This window comes from Schistocerca piceifrons, chromosome 3, assembly GCF_021461385.2.
Source record: "Schistocerca piceifrons isolate TAMUIC-IGC-003096 chromosome 3, iqSchPice1.1, whole genome shotgun sequence".
Lineage (NCBI taxonomy): Eukaryota > Metazoa > Arthropoda > Insecta > Orthoptera > Acrididae > Schistocerca > Schistocerca piceifrons.
The window spans coordinates 279,307,478-279,320,938 of record NC_060140.1 but is presented as its reverse complement, the minus strand read 5'-3'; the positions used below and the strand labels follow the sequence as shown (position 1 = coordinate 279,320,938).

Sequence of the window (13,461 nt, the reverse complement as noted above, 5' to 3'; positions counted from 1 at the left end):
TCTTACCATTGATATCCTTTCACTCTGAACTTTAATCCCACTGTAAAACCTTTCCTTTGTTTCTATCATGACTTCGTTGATGTACAGAGTCAACATTTGAGGCGAAAGTCTGAAATCTACACTCTATTTAATATGCGCACTTCCTTCTTGGTCTTCCATTCTAACTGTTTCCTTCTGATTTTTGGAAGTATTGTATATTACCTGCCCTTTCCTACAGCTTAGTCCAATTTTTCTCAGATTTTCAAATATCTTGCACCATTTCACACAGTCGAAGGCTTTTGATAGGCCAACAAATCCTATGAAAGTGTATAGTTTTTTTTCTTAAGTCTTGCTTCCATTATCAATAGCAACGTCGGAACTGCTTCTATGGTGCCTTTATCTTTGCTAAAGCCAAACTGATGGTCATCTGACAATCTTCTGTTTTCTTTACCATTCTTCCGTATATTATCCTTCTAATTAACTAGAATGCGTGAATTGTAAGCTGGCAGAACGATAGCTTTTGAATTTATCTGCCCTTGCTATCTGCGGGGTGTTTGGATGATATTTTTCCGAAAGTCTGATGGTATGTCTTCATTTTCATAGATTCTACAGTCCAACTTGAAAGTCGTTTCTTTGCCACTTTCCCCAATTATTTTTAGAAATTGCAAAGGAATAATATCTACCTTACTTGACTGTAAATCTTCCAAAGCTCTGTTAAACTCTGATCCAAGTGCCCCTACGATTTCTATATCGGTCACCATTTCTACCACGTCGTCGGACATGCCTTTCCCCTCGAAGAGGGCCCTCACTGTGTCCCTTCCCACCTATTGACACACTTCTCAGTGTTAATAGTGCAATTTCCATTGCACTCCTAGCACTGATGCCCTTGATTTAATTTCACTCAAGGTTGTTTTGATCTTTCTATATGCTGAATCAGTCCTTCCGATGACCATTCCGTTTTCGATTTCTTCGTGTTTTTCTTGCAGCTATTTTGCCTCGATTTCCCCGCACTTCCTGATTATTTCATTGCTAAGCTACTTACTTTGCTATATTTCTGTCTTCCATGAACGTTATTGTACATTCTTTTTTCATCAGTCAGTTGAAGTATCACTTCTGTTAGCCAAAGCTTCTTCGCAGTTAGCTCCCTTGTATCGAAGTTTGTATGTCCAACTTTCGTCATTGTATCAACGGGGACAGGTGAAAATGTGTGCCCCGATCGGGACTTGAAGTCGGGATCTCCTACTTACATGGCAGACGCTCTATCCATCTGATATATAACAACGCCCGTCAGCAGCTGAAGGTATTAATATAATTCTAATTTCGTTCTAGACGGCTGCAGGTCATCAGTGGTGTCTGTTCTTTCGGACGTGTCCAAAAGAACAGATACCATATCCATATAAGTATATAGTTGTGGCAATACCGGCCATGACATTCTTCTTCCGTGCGGATGCACACATATTCCACGAACTCTTGCTAAGAACGTCTTCCACGAGTAATGACTGTGTTGGGGTGGTAAGCTACGAAAGTAGTGTGTGGACATACAAGGTGAGAATGTGGGTCTTGCGGGAGGCGTGCGCGAGATAGTCCCTGCAGTTGCACTGTCCTCTGTGCCCTCGGTGGCTCAGATGGATAGAGCGTCTGCCATGAAAGCAGGAGATCCCGGGTCCGAGTCCCGGTCGGGGCACACATTTTCACCTGTCCCCGTCGATATACAGGGTGTTAAAAAAAAGGTACAGCCAAACTTTCAGGGAACATTCCTCACACACAAATAAAGAAAAGATGTTATGTGGACATGTGTCCGGAAACGCTTAATTTCCGTGTTAGACCTCATTTTAGATTCGTCAGTATGTACTGTACTTCCTCGATTCCCTGCCAGTTGGCCCAATTGAAGGAAGGTAATGTTGACTTCGGTGCTTGTGTTGACATGCGACTCATTGCTCTACAGTACTAGCATCAAGCACATCAGTATGTAGCATCAACAGGTTAGTGTTCATCACGAACGTGGTTTTGCAGTCAGTGCAATGTTTACAAATGCGGAGTTGGCAGATGCCCATTTGATGTATGGATTAGCACGGGGCAATAGCCGTGGCGCGGTACGTTTGTATCGAGACAGATTTCCAGAACGAAGGTGTCCCGACAGGAAGACGTTCGAAGCAATTGAGCGGCGTCTTAGGGAGCAGGGAACATTCCAGCCTATGACTCGCGACTGGGGGAAGACCTAGAGCGACGAGGACACCTGCAATGGACGAAGCAATTCTTCGTGCAGTTGACGATAACCCTAATGTCAGCGTCAGAGAAGTTGCTGCTGTACAAGGTAACGTTGACTACGTTACCGTATGGAGAGTGCTACGGGAGAACCAGTTGTTTCCGTACCATGTACAGCGTGTGTAGGCACTATCAGCAGCTGATTGGCCTCCACAGGTACACTTCTGCGAATGGTTCATCCAACAATGTGTCAATCCTCATTTCAGTGCAAATGTTCTCTTTACGGATGAGGCATTCCAACGTGGTCAAATTGTAAATTTTCACAATCAACATGTGTGGGCTGACGAGAATCCGCACGCAATTGTGCAATCACGTCATCAACACAGATTTTCTGTGAACGTTTGAGCAGGCATTGTTGGTGATGTCTTGACTGGGCCCCATGTTCTTCCAACTACGCTCAATGGAGCACGTTATCATGATTTCATACGGGATGCTCTACCTGTGCTGCTAGAACATGTGCCTTTACAAGTACGACACAACATGTGGTTCATGCACGATGGAGCTCCTGCACATTTCAGTCGAAGTGTTCGTACGCTTCTCAACAACAGATTCGGTGACCGATGGATTGGTAGAGGCGGACCAATTCCATGGCCTCCGCGCTCTCCTGACCTCAACCCTCTTGACATTCATTTATGGGGGCATTTGAAAGCTCTTGTCTACGCAAACCCGGGACCAAATGTAGAGACTCTTCGTGCTCGTATTGTGGACGGCTGTGATACAATATGCCATTCTCCAGGGCTGCATCAGCGTATCAGGGATTTCATGCGACGGAGGGTGGATGCATGTATCCTCGCTAACGGAGGACATTTTGAACATTTCCTGTAACAAAGTGTTTGAAGTCACGCTGGTACGTTCTGTTGCTGTGTGTTCCCATTCCATGATTAATGTGATTTGAAGAGAAGTAATAAAATGAGGTCTAACATGGAAAGTAAGCGTTTCCGGACGCATGTCCACATAACATATTTTCTTTCTTTGTGTGTGAGGAATGTTTCCTGAAAGCTTGGCCGTACCTTTTTGTAACACCCTGTATATCAACGCCCATCAGCAGGTGAAGGTATAAATATAATTCTAATATCAAGTACTGTTTGGCCACGTAAGTTGACAACTGACGCGGTTGCTCTCGGGAAAGACCGTGTCCCAGCATTACGGCTGCCGAGGGATGATGAGCGGTGAGGGGTAGGCAGCACGGCTGGTTACAGCACCACTACCCGCGTTTTGTGCTTAACAAAAAATCGGAGGCGACACTCGCGGAAATATTACCCGCTTAAAGTGAAACTTGAGTCGAATCGGAAGTCACCTGATTTGTTGACATATTCATGCTCGACAGTTCTATCTAAAACTCATTTATAATTCTTTATTGAAGTAATGAGAAATGAAAGCAGATGAATGTACATCCTACGGCGCTATGCATCGAAAGTCAAAAACTGATTTTTGGAATCTGTTTGCACATTACATTTATTAAACACAGTACAGCAGTAATCGTTATAAAGTGTACATAACTGCGCCTGAAGGAACTGTCAAAATTATGTTCACTAAAGATAACTGTCATTTGTGTTTGATTCAAGATCATCATCATCGCTTGAGGCCGTGGTATTCATGATGACTTCATCGATGGCCATTTCCATTATGCCATCTCGGATCCACTACTCTCGCTCCGGCTGCTGCACTTTCCCGCAGTAACCTTGCAGTACCTGAAGGGAAAGCAGCATTTACAAGATTTTGCAATCTTCCTTCGACTTGTCACCAGTGACATTGTTCTCCTTGATTTTTTTTTTTATTTTGGTCCATGCCAGTTCCATCGGACTTGATCACAGTTGTAGGGCGGTAAACGGACTGCTCTATGGCCTGTGTTCTCAGCGATTTTATCCACGACGTACACTTTCATGGATGGTTTCACTTCCTTTACTTTAGATAACAGTTCAGCGTTTCTTGCTGAGTCGTTGCAGTTTATTTGCCTGTCTCGCAACCACTGTAACATCGTAATCCTGAAATCATATTTATTAGGCATTCTGTCGAACTTCTTGATGTGGTATGGCGCGTTATCCAACAATCACAGAATTGGGTGGAATATTAGGAACCACCATATATGCACCCCTCCCGCCGGCGTCAGCTACTTTCGTACAGTTCAAGAAGTTCTGAAGCTACTGGAAACAGTTTCTTGCATGAAACTTCCTGTCAAAGTTGTTTGTCAGACCGGATTTCTAGGTACGAGTCCCGGTCTGGCTCACAGTTTTAATTTGTCAGGAAGTTTCCCATCAGCGCACACTCTGCGCAGGATGAAAATTCGTTCTAATTCAAAAATGGCTGAAATGGCTCTGAGCACTATGGGACTTAACATCTGACGTCATCAGTCCCCTAGAACTTAGAACTACTTAAACCTAACTAACCTAAGGACGTGGCACACATCCAAGCCCGAGGCAGGATTCGAACCTGCGACCGTAGCAGTCACGCGGTTCCGGACTGAAGCGCCTAGAACCGCTCGGTCACAACGGCCGGCTCGTTCTAGTCTGTTGCATCTTTCTGCAAGTACTTCGCGAATTTGTCATTTCGTGGAAGTTTTTTTCAAGCTTACAGAAGTTGGGTGTGTTCAGTACCGGTGCGAAAATAGCAGTGTCGGAAAGGAGAATGGCACAAAGACAGTTGTCCCAAAACAAATGATAGAACGCCTGAACACTTATAATTGGCGCAACCAGTCAAGGAAATGCGAAGTGAGTTTACCAATCGATTTATTTCATCAGAAGAGAAAGTAAAATGGCAGTACAGACGTCTTTAAATTTTAGCTGATTTTACAATATTATGGTAAATATAAATGCAATACATTTGTGATAAAAGTAGTAAATACGCTTGCAAAACTCGAAGAGTAATTAAAAGGCAGTCTCTTGGTGCCACACTTGCCGCGTTTTTGTTTCTTGCTAATGAATATTTGACCAGGCGAGGTGGCGCAGTGGTTAGCACACTGGACTCGCGTTCAGGATGACTACGGTTCAAACCCGCGTCCCACTATCCAGATTAAGGTTTTCCGAGATTTTCCTAAATCGTCGGGATTTCCTTCCCCATCCTTCTCTAATCTGAACTTGGGCTTCGTCTCTAATGACATCGTTGTCGACGAGACGTTAAACACTTATCTCCTCCTCCTCAAATATTTGATTATACAGTATACAAGAGGTGTTCGAAATTTGCATACGGAATCCTCAAAATATTTAATCTAAGTGACGTCCTCTGATTTTAATTAAATGAATAGTGCTTCTTGGTAACGTAAATATGTATTCTCTAACATTTTTTTCTATTTATTTTGTGTTTCGGCACGATTTTTATTCGCTAATAATAACGCAACAATAGTGGCGCCTGCTCTGGTTTTTAAGAATAATTGCGCTTCTGCACCAAGTACTTGGAGCAGGTGTCTGACTTGAACTTGCCCCAGTGACTTGAAGAAGTCATCTGGGGTAAGATTTTCTTCTAACGTAAACAAACACCTCAGCAAGTGCTTACAGAAGTTACTTGCTAGTGGACACAAGACTTCCGTAATACTTGGCGTCCAAGGGCACCCTGACGTAGGCAGCGCTCGAGACAAATTAATATCTTTCAAGTAGTGCCGATTTTCTCCGCTTCTGGCAGCACTAGCGAAGTCATCGTCCAGTTAGCGTGGCCAAACAGTACTGCAATGTCGTATTTATCCACCGACATCGGGCAAGCGTCTTTCAGTTAAAATGTCTCCCGTGTACAGGAGTACACATAGTGAATGGACGAGTGCAGGTTGTAGACACGTGGTTGACGACGTATGGAAGTTTGGGGTTGTCTCTGAAGCGTGTTCAGGTAGCCTAATGGCTGCCGGCACAGTAGCTCAGCGTGTTAAGAGGGCTGCTCGCCCTCTGCAATAGAAAAAAAACTGAGTAAAGGAATCAACGATCAACTTGAACGGTTGTCTTGTTACATCCGCCCAGACCAAAGGCAACGAACAATACCGAACAAAATGAAAAGAAAAAAGAAGTGGTAAGGCGACTGCTCGCGATAAGTGGCAATCCGAGTTCGCGTCCCGGTCTGGTGCAAATATTCATTGTCGTCATTCCATTATACTGCTGAAGGTTCTCCATATTCGCAACTGTGAAATCATTTCACATTGTCAAAAGTGTTTTTGGTTTCTTTGTCAAATTAAGGAAAAAGCTGTAATGTAGCCGATGTTTAATTGTTATGATGACATGACTGTTATGTCTCGAAGGTCATCACATACTTTATGTCCGCCCCCAGTAGCTGAATGGAAGGCGGCACGGTAGCTCAGTGTGTTCAGTTCCGTTTCAGCCGTGCTCGCGAGTGGCCGCTGTTAACTGTTGCGCTGCGCTTCAGTGTTTACATCGCTGTACTTGTGCTTCGCCGAGTGCCGTCTGTCCGTTAATCTCCGTGTTCGTTCCTGTTCCTTGTGATCTGATCGCTCTTTCTGGTCTTGCTGCTGCTACTTGGAATTTCGGTTGTTTAACCGAAATTGCTTCGCTGGATTAACCATGGCTACAAACCTCAGGAAGAATACTCTGGTATTTGCTTTTGACAAAGAATCCCGTCCTGTTCAGCCGACATCCCTGGAAATTGATGACTGGATTACACAGGTAATTGGTCTAAATTCTGAAACCGTTCATACCTGGCAACTGGATCAGGAAAAATACTGTGTTTTTGTCAAGTTAATCAGTGCTTCGACTGTTGATAAAGTGTTACGAAAGTGGGGCTATGAAGTAGATTTTGTGCATAGAAATGGTTATAAAAGTAAGGTTTCCATCTATAGAGCGGACATTCATTACAAAACCGTTCGTGTCTTGAATCTCCCCATTGAAATTGAAAATGATAAGATTAAGGAAGCTCTTTCAAACTACGGAGACGTTAAATCAATTGCAAATGAAAGATGGTCGCCTCGCTTTAAACTGCAGTGTTTTAACGGGGTCCGCTGTGTAGAGATGGACGTTAAGACGAATATTCCGTCTCACATAACTGTTTGTGGGTATAAGGCACAAATTGTTTATACAGGTCAGGAAGCTACATGTCATATATGTAACGAAACCGGCCACTTCAGACAGGAATGTCCGCGGCGAACTGTTGTGCTTAAAAGTAATTTGATACAGCGTCAGAAGCTTACCTTAAATGATCTGTTACCAAAGAATAGCCCGGAACAACTGGTTGAGGATGTTTACGCAGCGGGACAAGCTGATGTCTCCCTTCACGATAACAGTCAATTTCCCCCGTTAACAACAAAAGGAAACCCCGTTGCCACTACTCGTGAAACTGAAATGCAACCGAAAAAACGACCTCTGGAGCTAACTGATAGTTGCTCAGAGGACGAGCTGTCTTGTCCCACTCCCTCACTTCGCAAGCAAAAACAGTGCGATGAGAAGGCAGAGGAACCTGAAGGCAAAATGCGAATGGAAACTAATGAACAGAAAGATAATACACATACGGTACCAGAAAATGAAAGGGGTGTAAGTAGCATTAATTTGCAAGAAACAACAGGTGCAGTAGCCGATTGCAAAGATCAGAATCTATCTGTTAATAAACAACTTCAGGGAGAGGATGCAAAACTGCAGTCTCCATTTGTTTCCCTCGATCAGAAAGTGAGTGAAATTAATAAAGAACGAGGAAGTGGTGGCCAAACTGAAATCACGGTCAACACCTCAGGGCAGGCGCCGGCAACCGAAATTGCGAAAGCGTCTGCTGCTGCTCCAGATAAGCCGCGAAGTAAAATACCGACGCAACCAAATGAGAATGTAGCCCGTAACCAAGGGAAGGGAAAATCCAGTAGGGGCGACCCAAGCCCAAAGAATGTTCAGTCCGAAACGGTCGTACACGAATCACTGGAGGAAAAATCAGAAAGTTTACCAGGAAATCAGTCTGCTTGCGGCACAAGAGAAAACGTCAGAAGTAGAAAAAAAACGGGACAGTAACTAATAAACTGATTGAAGTGTTATTCCATGTTCAGCCTTCCGAGACAACTGTTACAGCTTAACTGAACCCTGAACCACAGTAAACTAAATTAGTTCAACAAAACAACTACATAGTGACAGCACAATGACGCAATCTTATTCTGTCACCACTATAAACATAAATAAAATCACGACCGGTTTGAAATTATCGGCCCTTAAGGAATTTTTGTACGAATCCGCGACTGATATTGCCCTGTTACAAGAAGTTCTAATTTCGGATTTGGTAATTCCCGGTTTTGTCAGTTACATAAATGTGTCTCCCGAAACAAGTGTTGGAACAGCTATTTTGGTAAGGGAAGGGATTACAGTAAGCGAGTTGGAACGACTGGAATCCGGAAGGGGAATAGGACTAAACATCTATGATGTGACTATCATCAACTTGTACGCCCCTTCAGGAAGTTCTCATCGAGCTGACAGGGCACGTTTCTTCAAAGATGACCTGATATACTTGTTAAGGAAATCACCAAGACAGTTATTACTTGGAGGTGATTTTAATTGTGTTTTAAATCGAAAAGATCAGTTACCTAATTTTAATTTCTCAAGTGAACTAAAACAATTAGTTACTGGTTTAGAATTAAAGGATATATGGGAAATCAAATACCCCTCCACTGTTGAGTTCACTTATGTCACGGCAACATCACGTAGCAGGATTGATAGACTATATATTTCTAAAAATCTTGTAACTTCCGTGACAAAAGTAGAAACCGTTCCTACGTACTTTTCAGACCATTCAAGTGTCTTAGCTTGCATAAATCTAACAAGACAGCCGGTTCGCCGATTCAAGAATCAGTGGAATTTGAACACTTCCTTGTTAGTTAATCATGATTTAGAAGATCTGATTAAAGAAACATGGGCAATATGCCTGCGAGCCCGTAGTAGATATGCCACTGCTATTGACTGGTGGGTTAAAATGGCAAAGCCAAAGTTGAGGAAAGTTCTTATTCAATACAGTGCCCAGAGCGCAAGGGAAATGAAATGCACTATAGAGTATTACTATTCTGTTTTGAGAGATCTATATGATCAAGTCTCAGCAGGTTCCTCACTTCGGATAGCAGACATAAAAAAAGTCAAAGCCAAGTTACTTAATATCAAGAGAAGTCAAATGGAAGGGTTGAAGATAAAATCGAAGGCAAATTCGGTGTCAGCAGATGAAACTACTTCCCTATATCATTTAGTGAAGCATACGAAAAACGGGAGAAGGACTTTTATTGAAGAAATTCGAACAAAACACGGCACGATTCTCAGAACCCAGCAGGATATCATGGACGAGATTTATCGCTATTATTGCGAGCTATATTCTGTACATCAAAGTAGTGATACTTCCTTGGAAGAATTCCTTGACATCATAGCCCCACAGCTGACAGAAGATGACAACGAAAATTTTCTCGAGGTTGTCAGTGAAGAAGACGTGTATGAGACTCTGTGCGCCTCGCCACCAAAAAAATCCCCAGGGCCGGATGGTCTGCCAGCAGAGTTTTACATCCGTTACTGGCCAATAGTAGGTGCGAAAATTACGGACATTGTAAATGAGGTTATTCAGGGTAAAATGATTCCGGCTGAGTTTAAGGAGAGTAAAATTGTTCTGGTGCCAAAAAATAATGGAAACAAAGATTTAAATAATTTTCGTCCAATTTCACTGCTGAATTCTGATTATAAATTAATAGCTAGAATAATAAACAAGAGAATTTCATGCCTTACAGATAAAATTATTAGTCAACATCAGAACTGTGCGCAAGGCAGAACCATTTTTCAAAATCTAGCGGAATTCAGGGATATCATTGCAATAACTTCTGTAACAAACATAAAGTGTGCTTTATTGTTTTTAGATTTTTATAAGGCGTTCGATGTAGTTAACCATGAATATCTTCTACAGACATTGAAGAAAATAGGTTTCAACGATAGGGTTATCCAGTTGATTAAGAACATAGCAACTGGAATAAATGCTAAAATAGCGGTGAATTGTCAACAATCCAGGCCGATGCAAATACAACGAGGTATTCCTCAAGGAAGTCCTCTGTCCATGTCGCTCTTCGCAATTTCGCTGGAACCTTTCCTCCGACACGTCCATGCTACATTAAAAGGCTTAACATTATCAGGAAACAAAACAGTTATAAGAGCCTATGCTGACGATATAGGGGTCATTATAAGGAATAATGACGAGGTAACCACGCTAGCAACAGTGATTGATTCGTACTGTAGAGCATCTGGAGCCAATGCAAACGGAAAAAAAAGTAAGATGTTAAATCTCAGAGGTTTTGCTAATATCAACGTCGAGTGGGCAAAATTAGTCGGACAACATAAAACACTTGGGATCACCCTGACAGCATGCCCTATGAAAATGACGGCTTTAAATTGGAAAGTTGCAGCAGATAAAGTGCAAGGAGCCATTGTAGAGAATTTAACTCGATATATGAACCAAGTTCAACGAACACAGTATATCAACTCATGCATCCTTGCTAAGGCTTATTATACTGCCCAGCTGTTTCCAATACCGAGAATGATAGCGAGAAGAATAATGTCCAAAATCACAAAATTTTTGTGGAGAGGTGAAGTGTTCAGAGTACCTGCTAAAGTAGCCACTTTAGATCCTAAAAATGGTGGACTAGGATTAACTGACATAACGGATAAAGCCTCTGCTCTTTTTATCAAAAGGCAAGTTAATTTAATAAGAGACTCGCGAGAAAGCATAACCAGCCAACTTTTCGAGATCATTAAACCTCCAAGCCTGCTTCCCCCGATTGACGTGCAGAATATCAACAGTCGCTTACAGCACGTGAGGATTTTCTATGTTGAGTTTAGTTATGTCAGTGTCGAACTCAGGCAGTCCCGACACTTAACATCGAGAGCCATAATGCGGGAACGAAAGAAAAGCGAAGGAAGAAACAAAATAGAACGACAGTTTCCAAACATTGAGTGGACTGAGATTTGGAAGAACATTAGTTCTAATGTGCTCACGTCTAACATAAAAACGTCATGGTACAAGACAGTTAACAACATAGTTAGCACCAATGAAAGACTGCACGCAATCGGACTCTGTGAAACAAATTTATGTCAACAATGCCATCTAGTTGACACAGTAATTCATAGATATACTTGCAGTGGTCACATGAATAGTTGGAAGTGGATCCGGGAGCAAATAGCTCTGATTACAAGAACATCCCCTGAGTATATATCGCTGTCATTGATAAACAGGCCTGAAGCACGCTATTTCCCAGAAGCAAAAAATAACGCTGTGTACTGGTTGCTGGGAAATTTTGTTAACTACGTCCTTAACAAATTAGGATCCGATAGCATCATAGAGTTCAAGGTACACATGCTGTGTGAGTTCCACAAAATTAGAAGCTATTCGAATCACAAGAAAAAGTTCGGTAATATGCTAAAAATTGTATTTGAAAGAATGGGCATTGGTTAATATAAAAAAGAAGACTGTGTTGACAGTGATGTATTATAGTTACCTTAAGGATACTATTTAAGATTTTACAGTATATTTATTATGTGTGCTTTCTCTACTTCAGAGAGTAGTTTTTTGAAATTTATAAGCTAATGTACAGAACTTATGTGACATTGAGATTGTGTGTCTAATAGTGCCAAACACAAAACATGAAAGGTGCATTATTGGCTTATACTAGAAATTTGGAAACAGACAGTTTTTTATAGAAATTTCCTTATCGATTGGTTAAAACCATAAGATTCTATCCGATAAATGTAATATTCAATGGCTGGCACATTGCCCTGTTCATTTTTGCAGTGAAAGACTGATTATATAGATCTGATCACTTGAAATACTTAGATTCAATTAATGTCCAGAAAGTGTAGTTGGAAGGCTAGTCAACTTTATTATATATCTCCTTTCCGCCATTCTCAAGTATTTATGTTTAATTTAATTCTTTCTGGTGATTTAGTCAGTAACACAATCTTCTGTTGTCTTTCCTTAATGTCAGCGCAATTGAAATGATCAAACCGCTTTGTTTAAATAACTTCATGTATGTATACCTAGTATGTATTTGCAATGTGTAACATTGTTTTTTTTAATAAAGGTTTTATAAAAAAAAAAAAAAAAAAGTGTGTTCGGTCAGAGAGCTGGTTGGCCTCTGTAATAAAAAACTGAGTGGAAGGATCAACAAATGAACTTGAACGGGTGTCATGTGACGTCCGCAACGACGAAACACAACGATCAACAACGAACAAAATGAAAAAAAAAAGACAAATGATCAGCGTGACAGATTGTCAGTCCTCTGGGCCCAGGTTCGATTAAGGGCTGGGTCGGGGAATTTAATCCGCCCAGGGACTGGGTGTTGTGTTGTCCTCATCGTCATCATCCTATCATCCTCATCGACTGCAGGTCGCCGCAGTGGTGTCGCATTGAAAGACCGGCACCCGGCGAACGGTCTGTCTGATGGGGGGCCCTAGCCATACGAATATATTAAAAAAAAATACTTTATCTCCATCTCCGTATTATGGAAATGGAAGAGGAGGTAGATGAAGATGAAATGGGAGATATGATACTGCGTGAAGAGTTTGACAGAGCACTGAAAGACCTAAGTCGAAACAAGGCCCCGGGAGTAGACAACATTCCATTAGAACTACTGACAGCCTTGGGAGAGCCAGTCCTGACAGAACTCTACCATCTGGTGAGCAAGATGTATGAGACAGGCGAAATTCCCTCAGACTTCAAGAAGAATATAATAATTCCAATCCCAAAGAAAGCAGGTGTTGACAGATGTGAAAATTACCGAACTATCAGTTTAATAAGTCACAGTGTAACGTGCGCGTGGGGCACACAATACTCATTAAAGCCTGTACTATGGTGAGTGGGTTTCACCTTACGAGACAGGATTTTTGTATAGATATTGACCGCGTGTACCTGAATGGTGGCAAATCAGACTTACACCCACTCTGTAATAACAATGATACGTCAAGCAAGTCCGAAATGCAACTACACGTCAGGACGGACAAGAAACAACACAGAAGATGCTACCAATTTGTTAATAATACGGTCGCCAGCCTAATTAGGCATTGACTGAGTTTCTTCCCTGTACTAGTTGGCAGATATTCGTGCAAAGCAACAAGTAGTAACACTGCATAATATAGTAGAATTTTAGAACCAGAAAATCTACTGAACTGGTAGTTTCACTTTCTGTACTGATATGGAAAAACCATGAATACACAACACCACACTATAATGTATACTACCAAACTTCGTACTGTCTATTGGTCTGATTAAAAGCGGGCATAGGTTACTCTAGAAACAGTAATT

The 13,461-nt window shown here is 41.8% G+C and overlaps 1 non-coding gene across 1 annotated transcript; it reads left to right on the top strand.

Moving 5' to 3' along the window:
* The first annotated feature begins 1,588 nt into the window (after nucleotides 1-1,588).
* On the top strand, nucleotides 1,589-1,663 carry Trnas-uga. Its single transcript has one exon. It is a non-coding gene; the product is annotated as a tRNA-Ser (tRNA).
* Nucleotides 1,664-13,461: the final 11,798 nt, after the last annotated feature.